At 37.2% G+C, this 13,426-nt stretch overlaps 1 protein-coding gene and 1 pseudogene across 1 annotated transcript in view; one reads left to right on the plus strand and one right to left on the minus strand.

Moving 5' to 3' along the window:
* The window catches only part of IL1RAPL1 (interleukin 1 receptor accessory protein like 1), a 651,340-nt gene that overhangs the window by 322,284 nt on the left and 315,630 nt on the right, over positions 1-13,426 (minus strand). The gene's annotated exons all lie outside the window — the stretch shown is intronic.
* Positions 8,534-9,562, plus strand: LOC111170775 (very long chain fatty acid elongase 5 pseudogene; annotated as a pseudogene).

Below are 13,426 nucleotides of genomic sequence, written 5' to 3' on the forward strand. Positions count from 1 at the left end.
AAACCTGACTAAAGAGGTGAAAGACTTATATGCTGAGAACTATAAAATGTTAATAAAGGAAACTGAAGATGATTCAAAGAAATGGAAATATATTCCATGCTCTTGGATTGGAAGAATATTGTTAAAATGGCCATATTACCCAAAGCATTCTACAGATTTAATGTGATCCCTATCAAATTACCCATGACATTTTTCACAGAACTAGAACAAAGAATCCTAAAATTTATATGGAACCATAAAAGACCCAGAATTGCCAGAGCAATCCTGAAGAAAAAGAACAAAGCACGAGGCATAACTCTCCCAGACTTCAGACAATACTACAAAGCTATGGTAATCAAAACGGTGTGGTAATGGCACAAAAACAGACATATGGATCAATGGAACAGAAAAGAGAGCCCAGAAATAAACCCACGCACCTACGGTCAATTAATCTTCAACAAAGGAGGCAAGGATATAAAATGGGAAAAAGATAGCCTCTTCAGCAAGTGGTGTTGGGAAAGTTGGACAGCTGCATGTAAATCAATGAAGTTAGAATGCACCCTCACACCATACACAAAAATAAACTCAAAATGCCTTGAAGACCTAAACATAAGACATGACACCATAAAACTCCTAGAAGAGATCATAGGCAAAACATTCTCTGACATAAAACGAATCAGTGTTTTCTTAGGTCAGTCTCTCAAGGCAAAAGAAATAAAAACAAAAATAAACGAATGGGACCTAACCAAACTTACAAGCTTTTGCACAGCAAAGGAAACCATAAACAAAATGAAAAGACAACCTACAGAATGGGAGAAAATATTTGCAAATGATGTGACCAACAAGGGCTTAATTTCCAAAGTATACAAACAGCTCATACAACTCAAGAACCAAAAACAAACAACCCAATTGAAAATTAGGCAGAAGGGGGCTTCCCTGGTGGCTCAGTGATTAGGAATCCACCCGCCAATGCAGGGGACACGGGTTTCAGCCCTGGTCTGGGGAGATCCCACATGCCGTGGAGCAACTAAGCCTGTGAGCCACAACTACTGAGCCTGCAAGCCACATCTACTGAAGCCCACGCACCTAGAGCCCATGCTCTGCAACAAGAGAGGCCACCGCAATGAGAAGCCTGCACACCGCAACAACGAGTGGCCCCCACTCACTGCAACTAGAGGGGGCCCGCACACAGCAATGAAGACCCAACACAGCCAAAAATAAATAAATGAAATAAATTTTTAAAAAATTAAAAAAAAAATAGGCAGAAGACCTAAATAGACATTTTTCCACAGAAGAAATACAAACGGCCAATGGGCACATGAAAAGATGCCCAACGTCGCTAATTATTAGAGAAATGCAAATCAAAACTACAATGAGGTTCCATTTCACACTGGTCAGAATGGCCATCATTAAATACTCAACAAATAACAAATGCTGGAGAGGATGTAAGAGTCCCTCCTACACTGTTGGTTGGAATGTAAGTTGGTACAGCCACTATGGAAAACAGTATGGAGGTTCCTCAGAAAACTAAACATAGAACTACCATATGACCCAGCCATCCCATTCCTGGGCCTATATCCAGACAAAACTATACTTCAAAAAGATACATGCATCCCTATGTTCATAGTAGCACTATTCACAATAGCCAAGACATGGAAACAACCTAAATGCACATTGACAGATGAATGGATAAAGAAGATGTGATACATATATACAATGGAATACTACTCAGCCATACAAAGGAGTGAAATAATGCCATTTGTAGCAACATGGATGCAACTAGAGATTATCATCCTAAGTGAAGTAAGTCATAAAGAGAAAGACAAATACCACATGATATCACTTATAGGTGGAATCTAAACTATGACACAAATGAATCTATCTACAAAACAGGAACAGACTCATAGACATAGAGAACAGACTTGTGGTTTCCAAGGGGGAGGGGGTTGGGGGAGGGATGGAGTGGGAGGTTGGGGTGAGCAGATGTAAGTTATTATATATAGAATGGATAAACAACAAGGTCCTACTATATAGCTCAGGGAGCTATATTCAGTATCCTTTAATAAACCATAATAGAAAAGAATACAAAAAAGTATATATATGTATAACTGAATCACTTTGCTGTAAAGCAGAAATTAATACAATATTGTAAATCAACTATACTTCAATTTAAAAAAAAGGAAAAAAAAGACAGTTTGTTAGGATGTTTCATTTGTTTCATTCTGAAATATATGCCAGGTCCAGGAAATAACTTGTCTTTGCTCCTAAGGACTTCCAAAAGTGTAGCTTCTAGAATCTTCTCAAAGGTATCAATAATTTAATAAAAAATTAAAAAGAGCATTCTAAATCCTGGGGTGTTTTCTCCTAAGCTTCTCTGGATAAGGTGAAATCAGAGTTATTATTATTATTATTTATTAATTTATTTATTTTTGCTGTGTTGGGTCTTCGTTTCTGTGTGAGGGCTTTCTCTAGTTGTGGCAAGCGGGGGCCACTCTTCATCGTGGTACGCGGGCCTCTCACTATCACGGCCTCTCTTGTTGCGAAGCACAGGCTCCAGACGCGCAGGCTCAGTAGTTGTGGCTCACGGGCCTACTTGCTCCGTGGCATGTGGGATCCTCCCAGACCAGGGCTCGAACCCGTGTCCCCTGCATTAGCAGGCGGATTCTCAACCACTGTACCACCAGGGAAGCCCCAGAGTTATTATTATTAGGCCAACCTCAACCCAGGGCATTTCCCTAGAAGAGAGTTGATCTTGGACATCCAGTAATCCATGGTTCTCAGACTTAATTGCTTCAGCTGTTTGTAACTCTTGCAGAATGTTAAGACATAATGAACACAGCTTTCTCAAAGTAGATTCTTTGAGAATAATACAGCGAGCATGTATTGAGCCCTTCCTTCTGAGGCACTTGGTAATCAAGAATAATAATAACAACAGCAATAATAATAATGGCCTATTGTACTTCTAAAAGCTGGTAACTCAATGGTGTAGAAAGAAAATTATGAAGCAAAGTGAAAGGTGTCATGATGGAAGCATGGGCACAGTATTATGAGAGCACAGAGGACAGTCTTAATAATTATGCGAGGGTGTCACACCTATAAGTATACACATGGAGTCTCATGTTTGTCCTATAATCACTCGTACTTTCCATCACTAAGGTGCATAGTGAGGAATTTTTAAATTCACATACCATACTCACTGGACTCTCCCCTGACCATATGCTAAGGAACACTAAGTATTTCTTATCAAGGGCAGGTTATGTAACAGATCTTTGATTAGAGCCTTATTATTAATGCCTGGGGTCATTAGTAGCAAGCATTCGTCAGTGCTTAGACATAGTAACTCAAGAGGACACATGTTGGGAAAATGCTATTTCCCTGACAGCCATTTGATTTTTTGTCCATCTATTATATGTGAATTATTAGTTAGATTCAGTAAACTGTGATCTTTGCTTAAAGCTATCATTTGTCGAGAACGGGGTTAAGCCTAGGTTTGTGAACAAGTATCTTTTCTTTAACAACAACAAAAGCAACAAAAAGTCTTTGCCCATTGAAGGATTCTGGTTCAAAGTTAGGAAAGGTAGCTTTATCAATTATACCTAGGGGGATGAGTCACAGTTGTTAAAGTACCATTTTATTCCTCCTAAAGACAACAGAAAAACAGTGCCATGGCAACTAAATGCACAGTTCTTTGTGTACACAGTTGAAGAGTTCATGCATTGCTCAGAAACCTAGAGAAATCACAAAGTATAATTTTTCTCTCTTATATCTTTGACACCATTTGTTAGATTACTACCGAAATGTTACAGTAGCATTGGTTGTGGTTTAAGAACAGAGGGATGCTAGCCCAAGAAAGCACTGCATGCTGCTTTCCTAAGTAAATCTTGCTAAAGAGAGTGTCTTTTCCTATTAATTTTTGATGGAGATGAACATTCCCATGGCTCTGGGCTCACATACTTTTCTTGGACCCTACCTGAGTGAGATGGAGCTGGTGGCCTGGAATAATGTGCTGGAACACTACCACAATTGCAGCTCTCTAATGAGGATTTCATTAATCCACTCACGGATCCATGGTAAAACCATGAATATACCTGAGATGATTTTTTTTTTTTGATCTGACTACAAAGAAAGTTTGCTGAACAAATTGATGGTGCAAATAACATTGTATACTACATGTCTTTCTTGAATAATGGTAAGGAAATAGGGGTCTTAAACTATTTGAGAAGTAAATTTGGAACACAAACGAAAAGTGCTCTTCCTACATGAGAGCTAAATATGGTAATCAGAAAACAGAAGTGATGCTTTCAGGACCTAATTAATAAATGGCTTTGTGAAAAAAATCCTTTGGATTAGCAACACTGGAATTCTTTGCTTGAATTAGCTACAGGGCCTTCACATATGTTGCTTCCTCTACCTGGCTCCCTGTCCCTTACCTCTCCGCCATAGAATTTTCCATAGTCTTTAATCATTTACTAATTTTTGTGAGTATTTTGTTAATATATCTCTCCCCCGATAGACTAGATACTTTTGTATTTGTTCATTGTTGCCTACCTACCACTGTGGCCTGGTTCACAGAAGGCACTCGAAACTTATTTTTTGAAAAAATATATTATACACACACACATTTTGTGATCTCTTTCTCTGGGGAGTGTCTTGTGGGTAATTAATTCTGTTCAGGAATTTAGCACCTTTAAAAGAATATTTTTGTAAGCATTATATTTATAGTCTATATTTCATAGAATGTTTACAGTAAAAAATAAACTTCACAATTAGTTCTTTTGGTTTTAAGTTATGGAAACCTGTTTGAACTAGTTTTAGCAAAAGGTAGTTTCTTAAACGCATATATGGCTATCTCAAACAACCCAAGGGCAGGGTGATGATGTGAAATGGAGCTTTATCCAAAAACTGTGGAGAAACCAGAATTTGCTCTTCATATCTCAACTCTGCCTCTCATTATATATTTGTCTCATTCCTTTCCTCCCCCTCTCTCTCCACACCCCCCGGTAGAATCACTTTTTGGTTCTATATCTAAAGCACATGTCAGAAAATATCTACTGCCAACAGCCTGTGAGTTTGCAACATTTCCATTTAAGAGCTCAAAGTTTCACTGGATGATCATTTCCCAGTTCTAACTCTAAAATCCTGAGAATGGACTCAGATTAGCTCAGTCTGGGTCAGGAGCCAACCTCTGGCTATATCTCTACAGATGAGGTGGGGTCACTTTGTAAAAATGTGTTTGCTTCCGCTGTAACCATTCAAAAGGAGGAGGGAGGAGGAAAAGCCAGTTCCCACAGACATGGGATTGCTGGGAAGGTAAAACCCTGCAGAGGGTTGTATGAAGAAGAAACCTGGTGATCTTTGCCCACCACTTGCATCGACATCCTTACAGTTACCTTTTATTATGCGTTAATAAAGAAGCAGGCATTGAAGACTTGGTTTGGGGGGGGGAACAGTTGATCTTAATATGAATAATTTCTGCATTTCAGGGAGAAAAATAATGGAGGCAATGGAGACAGAAATTGAACATTTGGAAAGCAGCCGCATGACCCGATTCATTCTTCTCTATACCTTAAAACTATTTTTTCCTTATGCACAATAATATAATGAGATGAGATGTGACAAGATTTTCTGATTATTCCCTTTATGACTATGTTGAATCTGTGATAAATTTAAGATGGAAGTAGGGCTGGGGATATCCTGGGCACAATACTGGTTCATCTCTTTAGAATATGGTAATAAAGGCAGGCAGCCATCTTACAAAGGGATTATAGTGGGGACATTTCACAAAGTAAGAGTGGGATGACCAGAAAAGCTGCCCCTCTGTCCTTTCAAATCAGATGTGAGGATAATCACAGAGATCACTATCTTGGCTTTCCAATGATAAGCGAGGCATCCTGTAATCATTCTATCCCTGATTAACTTTCACTGGTATTGATTTTAAAAGACATTTTTTTCATACAGAAACTAGAAGTGACTTTCAAAGAGAATAAGATCTCTTGGAGAAATGACATTCTCAATAAAAGAATTTTAAAAGGAGTCTCTAAACAAGGACATTGTTCCTACTGGCAAATGATATGACACCCACAGAAACATGGAATTGTATAGTTTGACAATTCCTTAGAGAAATCATGACTAACCCTTTATTTTACAGACATGAAACCTAAAGTTCAATGATAAGGAGACATTTGTCCAAGATTCGAGTACATTCTAGGGAAAATAATCTAAAAAATTACTATCTAAGTATATTTAATAACAGCTAGTCTAGTGGTAAGAGCAAGTAAGTCTAGCTCAATACATGTATAATCAAATATAAGAAAAAAATCATGTTTCCATTCAAATAATGAACATGAAACTTAGGTTCCTTTTTTGAGATTCATTCATTTATTTAAAAAAAATTACTGTTCTTACAAGTTATATGAAGAACTGTAACATTTTTGCTAAAAGTTTCAAATTCTTAAAATTGAATGAGGTCAATGGCTATTTAGGACAGGGGTCAGCAATCTATGGCCCATGTCTGTGTTTGTAAAAAAAAAAAAAAAAAAAAAAAAAAGAGTTTTATTGGAACACAGCCATGCCTATTCTTTTTTGCATTATCTGTGGCTGCTTTTGTGCTGCAAAAGCAGAGCTGAGTAGTTGGGACTAAAACTGTATATCTCACAAGACTAAAATATGTACTATCTGGTCCCTTTAGAAAAAGTCTGCAGATCCCTTTCTTAGGGCACGTTTCCAAATGGCCATCTTGTAGCAATCATGGTTATTTCATGAATATCAATTAATTCACCTTAACTATGCTAAAACTGTTTCATAATCAAATGTCATATTGCATGTGCCATGCATATAGGTATCTAGTAATAAAAATAGTCAAGCTTTTCTAGTCATAAACAGTATTCCAATCTCCTACACACTTGTTTCTTGGTATCTGCATAGGTATATGTTTTCGTTTTAGCCTCATGTGGCTTTTATTTTACTTTATTTTTTTAATTGAAGTATACTTGATGTACGATATTATATAAGTTACAGGTGTATAATATAGTGATTCACAATTTTAAAGGGTATGCTCCATTTTTAGTTATTATAAAATATTGGCTATATTCCCTGTGCTGTACAATATATCCTTGTACCTTATTTTATACCTAATAGCTTGTATCTCTCAATCCCATACCGCTATATTGCCCCTGCCTCCTTCCCTCTCCCCACTGGCAACCACTAGTTTGTTCTCTATATCTGTGAGTCTGCTTCTTTTTTTATTACATTCACTACTTTGTCATATTTTTTAGATCCTATCGACTTTATAATGTTGATTTACTTATATTTCTCATATAAGAAAAAATTCTGCAGGCAGCACTTGAAACACATACACAACGGTTGCCACTATAAAAAATGGATGCCACAGGCACTTATCTATGCCCTGATGATCTTCAGACTATAACTGCACATTTGAAACATTAACAAAAATATTTTAGAAGTCACTTTTCCTAAAAAATGCTTTAGTTTATCATAGCTCTAAAGGAATGTAAAGCAAAGGTAAGAAACCTATGGGCTACATACCCACCTTTTTGAGAAATAATAGAAGACAATCCTTTGTTATTTAAAGGATATAGGTTTGAAAATTAATGACTTAACACTCCAATCCATGAATGTTCTTATCAGTCTCCTACTATGTGGCAAGTTCTAGTTAATAACTGAGGTTATAGAAAGGATAAGATATTATCTCTGCTTTTGAAGCACTGACAGTTTCTTGTACTTTATATTTACTAAGAACTTCTGGGACATTAACTAGCATAGTTATTTTAGTTTATGAAAGCTGCAGCTCAGAATTCCTCTCTAATGAATTCATGTTTGTAGGATGCCAGTATTTTCTAGTTGGTTAAACCAAGTGTTTGTTTTATCACAAAATTATTTCCTGGCACCACATCACAAAAAAACCTTAACTTCATGAAGAATTAAACATACTGATAGCCTTATATTGAAGAGTTTGGGATAATATGGGAATTTGTTTTCTCTGAAACAACATAGCAGAAGAGTTGCTCTATTTCCAAAAATGCCAAGTGGTACATCAAGGTCAAATAAGACTGTTTTCACCAAAGAAATTTATCCTATGTTTGTAACATCACAAATAACTACGAAGAGAATGTCTTTAAAACCATGAGATGTTAGATATGGATGGGATCTTACAAATCATTTTACAGCTTAAGAGTAACAAGTCAACTGAGGTGAGGTCAGAGGCAATTCCATGGTATTTGGAGAAGGATGAGGGGCAAGATACCCCTTGGTCCATGGCTTAGATTGAAGAATTCAAATTTAGATTTGGTATCATTTACAAATGAATTTATATACTCACTCAAAGAGCTACTGATAGAATTGAAAAAAAGATATTCATATTCTTTATATTTGTGTTAAATTACAAGTACATACCAACCACGTGGTACAATGAATTGCTATTTAAAAAAATTAATCTCACCATTATTCTTCTGAATAGCACAATAGATGTCATTTTTATGGTACGGACCTAGTAAGTTACATATGTACATTATGAATATCAATTTGTGGTGGCGGGTCCTGCTGGCCGGTGCCTCCCTCCCGCCTCCTCCTGGCTCGGCTGGCTCCGGATGCCGCCGCCAATGCCGCCTCGCCACTTCTTGGAGCCGCAGCCGCCCTCGGCCTAAGAGGTTTTAAAATGGAACACTCTGATGCAGCACCTGGTACCTATTACCAGGCACTGCTCGGCCCCCGAGATCCCAGACTAAAAGGATGGTTTCTTCTGGACAATTATATCCCTACTTTGCTCTGCTCCATCCTATAGTTGCTAATTGTATGGCTGGGACCAAAATATATGAAGAATAGGCAGCCGTTCTCTTGCCGGGGGATTTTAGTGGTGTATAACCTTGAATGCACACTGCTCTCGCTCTCTATGTTCTGTGAGTTAGTGACGGGAGTATGGGAGGGCCAGTACAACTTCTTCTGTCAGGGCACACGCAGTGGAGGAGAAGCAGACATGAAGATCACCCGCGTGCTCTAGTGGTACTACTTCTCCAAGCTCATCGAGTTCACGGACACCTTCTTCATCTTGCGCAAGAACCACCACCAGATCACAGTCCTGCACGTGTACCACCGCGCCTCCATGCTCAACATCTGGTGGTTCGTGATGAACTGGGTCCCCTGTGGCCCCTCTTACTTTGGTGCCACACTTAACAGCTTCATCCACGTCCACATGTACTCGTACTACAGTCTGTCGTCCGTCCCTTCCATGAGGCTGTACCTCTGGCGGAAGAAGTACATCACGCAGGGGCAGCTGCTTCAGTTTGTGCTGACCATCATCCAGACCGGCTGCGGGGTCATCTAGCCGTGCGCCTTCCCTCTTGGTTGGTTGTATTTGCAGATTGGATACGTGATTTCTCTGGTTGCCCTCTTCACAAACTTCTATATTCAGACCTACAACAAGAAGGGGGCCTCCCCGAGGGGAGAACACCAGAAGGACCACCAGAACGGCTACGTGACGGCCATAAACGGCCACACCAGCAGCTTTTCTTCCCTGGAAAACAATGTGAAGCCGAGGAAGCAGCATAAGGACTGAGGCCCAAGGGTTGACAGCTTATGAACCACGTCGTCTGATTGTAAGCACATATGAATTGTGCCCAATGCTAGTTAACAGGTGCTGTAACTAGTCGGCCTACAATAGTGTGACTCATGCAGGACCTCTTCCATCAGTTCCAAACCCCTAGAAAATGTAGACAGATTATCCAAGTAGGCATAAGAGTTTTAACATTTCTGGGCTCTCACTGACCCTTGCGCTAGACCGTGGAGGGCGAGGTGTTGTAGTACACAACACTGCTGTTGCCTCATTAGTTATAGCATGATAGGTGCTGAATTGTGATTCACAATTTAATAACACTGTAATCCACACTTCTTTTTTTTTACTGTAGATCATGCATGTGATTGTAAATTTGTATAATGTTGTTACAGTAGAGAAACACACATGCCTTAAAATTTAAAAAGCAGGGCCCAAAGCTTATTAGTTTAAATTAGGGTATGTTTCAACTTTCTATTCATTTCTAATAGTTCCGTTCAGAAAACTCAAAGACCATGATTTATGAAACTATCGTGTGACACATAATTTCAAGTGACTTGTACAAGTGAAATCGGCACCTTCAGTTTTGTAATATTGGCTTTAAATCAGGCAGGTTCAAGTCTAGTGGAACAGTCAGTTTAACTTTTTAATAGATCTTTTTTTTTATTGAGTGCCACTATTAATAATGTAAAATGGGAGGGGGGTTCTAAAGCAGTCTTGATGAAACTTCCAATATATATTCTTTGTCTTCAAGATTTTAGGAAGTGTGTAGGATGAGTAGCCCGTTTTAAATTTCAGAAGTGCTAAGTGTTTTTATACAGGAGACAAAGCCCATTTTGCTTTCCACTTGTGAGAGTAGATATATATTTTCCAAGAGAGATGATTAAATGTTTACCATTTGACAGAGTCCCATAGATGAGCAGTGGGGAACTGGTTGCCAGGGTCCAAATTTGGATTGATTTCTGTACTGCTATCTGCTTTGACACAAACTTCTTTTGAAAATGTGCCTAGCTTACCAAAATGAATAAAGGTGGGGAAAGGACCTTAAATTTAAGGTAAAATTAAACAGACAGCTGTAGCATGAGAGAACTGGGAAACTGGATAGAGATGGTTTGTTTAATGTAAATCTAATAGCACCTGTAATTTTTTTTCCTGCTTCGAATCTAAAGATTTGTCTAGAAATACTTGTTTAAAAACAAGACCGCTTATCATAAAATCATGTCTCACACCCTAGAGGCAGTGATCTAACAGATAAGGACTGTTGTGTGTGTCATTTTAAAGTGTTGGAATTTAGCCTCTGAATACCTCCTCCACTGGAGGAAAAAACATTCATTGAACCACTCATGACACATCTGAGAAGGTCGTTGACAATGTATAAATGAATTGGTGGTTTGATATTTATGTAAATATCAGTTTATCATGCTTTAATTTTGCACATTCATATTATAGGGAGCCAGCTGGTTCTCTTAATTAGTCTTGTGGGTTTTCTGTTTGGAAGGAGTCACAGCATCTGTTTACATTTACCTTATCAAATCTAGAATGTATATATTTGTAAGTGTATGTCTTCCTAGGTACTAGCTTGCGAATGCCTTTACATATTTCATTACAGAAACTATAACATTCAATAGTGTGCTGTCAGAGTGTGCTTTAGCTCATCTGCATATACCCACAATGTTAAATAATGTCTATACATTAATCATTAAAATGTTTTTGATTAAAAAACAATTTGTAACCTTGACTTGGCATGTCATTTTTTTACATTCTAAAAAAAAAAAAGTAGACATGGTCTTGAGTTACCTAAGTGTTTAGAAGCCACAGAGGAAGTGGCATGCTAAGGTGGCATGGCCATGAAGGATGAGACTGGAACTAAAGCCTGAGATCCAGATCCAATCTAGCATACAGTCCCTGCATTTACGTATATTGGTATTAGGACCCCAATGAAGCCATGTTCTGGTTGAAGTAAGATATTATATCATAATATCCATATCTACCCATCCCTCAACTACAACATACTGCACATAGTAAGTATATGTTAAATGTATGCTTTCTTCATTCACATTGTAACTGACTTCCCCAATAATTTGGAATGAGAGGATATTAAGAATAAATCACTAAGGAAACAATGGATTGTCCGAGGTAAATTATCCAAACCAGATATTTGATCCACTGTTGGATCAAGTATTTGGATCAAATATCAAACCAGATATTTGATCCACTGTTGAAGTTTTGAAAAATGAGAAATACAGGAACACATGTAGGTCTGTGCTATACATTACCCCAAGTGGAGAGCTATTACTATGAGCTTAACTCAGGTCAACTTAGGCCTCAAACCCTACTTTAAATGCCCTTCTTGCAGAGGAACCAAGTACCAAAACTAAAACAAACCAGAAAAACTACTACACTTTGACTGTAAGCATGAACAGCAAGTCTGAGACCTTTCTTTTGTTGATTTGAATAATTAATTTTTACTATAATATTGATAGTGTAGACCTGGCCTCACTGTAAAAGATAGAAAAAGGAGGAAAAATACTCATAGCATACATACATAAAAAATATATCCCATTAGGAAAATGGGGAAAATGTATAGAAGAGGGAACTTGACGAAAAATCATGAAAATTTTCAACTTCACTACTGATCAATAAAATATAAATTAAGATTACACAAGATTTCAATCACATTATTTTTTTATCATACTTATAAACGGCAAGGATATGGAGAAATAGAAACTCTTAGAGAGTACTACTGCATATACAAATCAGAACAACTATTTTGAAGAACAATTTGGAAATATATGTCAAACACGTGCAAGTCTTATTGCTTCATGCCTCCACTTCTAGTTACAGACCCTAGGGAAACACTTATTCTTGAGCATAAAGATGCAGGTACGTGAATGTTCATTACAGTGTTGTTCATTATTGCCACAATAACAAGAAACTCTAAATTACCAATCACAATAGATTAATAAAAAATGAGTAATATTTATTCAATGGGCTATTATAGAGCAGTTAAAATGGATGAACTTGAGCTACAGGTATCAAACTTGATACGTATCTAGACATAATGATAAACAAGGGAATGGAATTACTCAGAACAGAATTACAATGGAATACTACACAGCCAGAAAAAGAAAGAAATGCTGCCATTTGCAGCAATGTGGTTGGACCTAGACAATATTATGCTTAGTGAAATAAGTTAGAGACAGAAAGGCAAGTACTGTATGATATCACTTATATGTGGAACCTAAAAAATAATACAAATGAAGGTATATGCAAAATAGAAAGACTCAGATATAGAAAACAAACATGTGGTTACCAAAAGGGAGAGGGAAGGAAGGAGGGACAAAGTAGGGACATGGGATTAATAGATGCAAACTACTATGTATAAAATAGATAAGAAATAGGGATATTATTTATAGCACAGGGAATTATAGCCATTATCTTATAATAAACTATAATGCAGTATAATCTTCAAAAACACTCAATCACTATGCTGTTCACATGAAACTAATAAAATATTGTAAATTAACTATACTTCAATTTTAAAAAAGACATAATGATAAACCAAAAAAAGACAAATTTCAGAAGAACAGGTGAGCATAATAGCTTTATATAAACTTTAAAATATGCAAAATTATGGTCTATATTCTTCACATCTATAGGAAGTGAAAACTGTTAAACATCCATGAAAACAAACATCGAATTTAAAATAACAGTTACTTCTGTGGTGAAAGTAGGAAAAGGTTAAAGAAAGAGTACATGGGGAACTTGGAATTTATCTAATGTTTTATTTTCTTTTTATTTAAAGTAAATATGGCAAAATGTTAAGATCTTATAAAGCTGAATGAATGGTGGATACATAAATGTAAATAGTATATCAGTGTT

Source organism: Delphinapterus leucas, chromosome X, assembly GCF_059928025.1.
Source record: "Delphinapterus leucas isolate spDelLeu-1000000601 "Yukka" chromosome X, BTC_Dleu_Yukka2, whole genome shotgun sequence".
Classification (NCBI taxonomy): Eukaryota; Metazoa; Chordata; class Mammalia; order Artiodactyla; family Monodontidae; genus Delphinapterus; species Delphinapterus leucas.